The sequence below is a fragment of the Bos grunniens genome, chromosome 10 (assembly GCF_055505025.1).
Source record: "Bos grunniens cultivar Pamir isolate PY7600 chromosome 10, Bosgru_T2T1.0, whole genome shotgun sequence".
NCBI lineage: Eukaryota > Metazoa > Chordata > Mammalia > Artiodactyla > Bovidae > Bos > Bos grunniens.
The window spans coordinates 75,747,047-75,750,855 of NC_141174.1; positions in this window are offsets into that span (position 1 = coordinate 75,747,047).

Sequence of the window (3,809 nt, forward strand, 5' to 3'; positions counted from 1 at the left end):
GAGCCAGTTTGAGACTGTGTAAGAACTATAGGTTCATAAAGCAAAAGGAAGTGAAACCTTATAATTTGTTACCATACAATTTTGAAATTACAGAAAAAACATGCTATAGGAGACTTCTGATTTCTCTCTGACAGATAAAGAGCTTGTAATATGTCACTCATATTTTTAAATTATGAAAAATACTGGACACTGAAAATCAATAACTTTTTTGTTTCTATAACTGCTACAAAAAAGGTCCTAAGACAAACTGGCCCCTGATGCCTGAAGAGAGAGACATATTCAGGGAAACACAACTGAGGACAACCTAACTAGAGGAGAAGCCACAAGGACCATAAACTGATAGGGAGACTTGAATGATGATTTTCATGATTTGTTATAGGTTGAGTCTGGACTGGCATGAGAAACATGAGGGCCACGTTACTGGGGTGGGGCACATTTTTGGGAGCTTTACCTCCAGGAACCCCACCAGGTTCTCAGTGTAAAGATTTGAGACAGATCTTTCCCCCATGGTTATGACTGGGGAAGGGAGAAGTTAAACATTGTGAAAAATACCCAGAGCCTTCTCCATAATGAAGGGCAGGTAAAAGGACTTTGTCTGAACACAATTTAAAAATTTTTCCAATCTGGGTAAGGAAATGATTCCCATGCCAACCCTCTGCAGTTTTCCTGTATCACCTAAGAAAACAAACTTCAACATAGTCAAGAAACAGTCATCAAAAAAGCAAGAGTGTTTCAGAAAAGCATCTATTTCTGCTTTATTGACTATGCCAAAGCTTTTGACTGTGTGCATCACAATAAACTGTGGAAAATTCTGAAAGAGATGGGAATACCAGACCACTTGACCTGCCTCTTGAGAAACCTGTATGCAGGTCAGGAAGCAACAGTTAGAACGGGACATGGAACAACAGACTGTTTCCAAATAGGAAAAGGAGTACATCAAGGCTGTATATTGTCACCCTGCTTATTTAACTTATATGCAGAGTACATCATGAGAAATGCTGGGCTGGAAGAAGCACAAGCTGGAATCAAGATGGCCGGGAGAAATATCAATAACCTCAGATATGCAGATGACACCACCCTCATGGCAGAAAGTGAAGAACAACTAAAGAGCCTCTTGATGAAAGTGAAAGAGGAGAGTGAAAAAAGTTCGCTTAATGCTTAACATTCAGAAAACTAAGATCATGGCATCCAGTCCTATCATTTCATGGGAAATAGATGGGGAAACAGTGGAAACAGTCTCAGACTTTATTTTTCTGGGCTCCAAAATCACTGCAGATGGTGATTGCAGCCATGAAATTAATAGACGCTTACTCCTTGGAAGGAAAGTTATGGCCAACCTAGACAGCATATTAAAAAGCAGAGACATTACTTTGTCAAAAATTGTCCATCTAGTCAAGGCTGTGGTTTTTCCAGTGGTCATGTATGGATGTGAGAGTTGGACTATAAAGAAAGCTGAGTGCCGAAGAATTGATTCTTTTGAACTGTGGTGTTGGAGAAGACTCTTGAGAGTCCCTTGGACCACAAGGAGATGCAACCAGTCCATCCTAAAGGAGATCAGTCCTGGGTGTTCTTTGGAAGGACTGATGTTGAAAATGAAACTCCAGTACTTTGGCCACCTGATGTGAAGAGCTGACTCATTTGAAAAGACCGTGATGCTGGGAAAGATTGAGGGTAGGAGGAGAAGGCGATGACAGAGGATTAGATAGTTGGATGGCATCACCGACTCAATGGACACGGGTTTGGGTAAACTCCGGGAGTTGGTGATGGACAGGGAGGCCTGGCATGCTGCAGTTCATGGGGTTGCAAAGAGTCAGACATGACTGAACGACTGAACTGAATTGAACTGAAGCCTCAAGAAAATAGATTGGGAATGTTGTTTCCAGGGAAGGAAGCAGAGACAGACAGAAGAGTTAAACACATTGCAGAAACATTTATAAAACTTCATCTCTAAACCACAGACTCCTATAAGATAGATATCTAATCTTAGAAAATATACAGTGCTTCTGTTCCTTCACAAATTACCACCATAACAACAGGGATCCAGTATAGTAACAGTAGATTACAGCTGAAAGGACTGAATGTCACAGATTCTTTCTGAGGAGGAATACTTAGGGAAACCCATAGTCAAGGGAGGAGAGTAAAACAAGGACACTAGAGATATTTGGTCTCAATGAGTTTAAGGGAAAAAACTATATGCTTGATGATCCCCAAACTGAAATGCAAAGAGAATGAAAAAGAAATCAGAAGAGAACAGCTAAAATTGTGGGGCAATGAAAAGAGACATAGTCAAAGCTATGGTTTTTCCAGTGGTCATGTATGGATGTGAGAGTTGGACCATAAAGAAAGCTGAGTGCTGAAGAATTGATGCTTTTGAACTGTGGTGTTGGAGAAGACTCTTGAGAGTCCCTTGGATTGCAAGGAGATCAAACTAGTCAATCCTAAAGGAAATCAATCCTGAATATTCATTAGAGGAACTGATGCTGAAACTGAAGCTCCAACACTTTGGCCACTTGATGCAAAGAGCTGACTCATTAGAAAAGACCCTGATGCTGGGAAAAATTGGAGACAGGAGATGAAGGGGATGGCAGAGGATGAGATGGTTTGATGGCATCACCGACTCAATGGACATGAGTGTGAGTAAGCTCCAGGAGATGGTGAAGGACAGGAAAGCCTGGTGTGCTGCAGTCCTTGGGGTCACAGTCAGACATGACTGACTGAACAACAACAAAAGAGACATAATGTGTGTATAAGTGGCATACTAGAGGGAGAAGAAAAAGAATAGAGCAGAAGAAATGTTTGAAATAATGTTGGTGGAGAACTACCAAATAGTCATGAAATCCCTACTAGATTTCTCCTAGATCCTGGGACGTCAGAGAAGACCAACACTAACAAATATAAAACAAAATAAAACCCTCACACCTAGGCATAGCAAATGCAAACTGCAGAAATCAAAAGAGAAAGATAAAAATTTGAAAGGAACCAAAGGTTGGGGAGACATCTTGCCTATGAAGGAACATGATAAGAATTATATTGGCCTTTTTGTTAGAGAGCATGCAAGCAAAATGAATGGAGTGAAATATTTAATGGATTGAAAGAAAAGAAAATCAACCTAGAATTCTCAATCCAGTGAAATTATCTTTCAAAAGTGAAGGAGATACAGACAAACAAAAACTGGAGGACTGCATCGCTGGCAACGTTATGCTGCAATAAATGTTAAATAAGTTCTTCGGGCAGAAAGTAAGAAAAGTATGTAGATCAGAAACTTGGATCTACGTAAGGAAATGAAGAACTCTAAAGAAGGAATACATGATCAAAAAAAAGTTTTTCTTTATTCCTAATTAATTTAAAAGATAACTCTTGTGTTTATAGTAATAACTAATAATGTGTTGGTTGTTGTATCATAAATAAATGAAGGAATAATAACAATGTCACAGAGGGACAGAGGGAGGGTTGGGAACATTGTTTTAAGGAACGTGTGCTACATGAGAAGCAGAAGTGTTGTTTGAAAGTGAATTTAGATTAGTCAAAAATATGTATTTTAACTCTAAGGAAACTACTAAAAATTTTTAAAAGCATAATTGACATAATGAGAGAGATAAAATGAAATCAATAATAAAAGCAAAATACTCTTTTACAATTTTTAGTCAAGTAAAATGCAATTTAAAATTTTAAGTTATTTAGGTTATAATAATGATAATAGTAGTTATTAGACCCTTTAGATTGTGGCTAAGACATTGCACAAAGAAAATTTTTTAGCTTTTAAACTTTAAACTAAATAAGAATGAACACAATATTATAACTGTCATTTC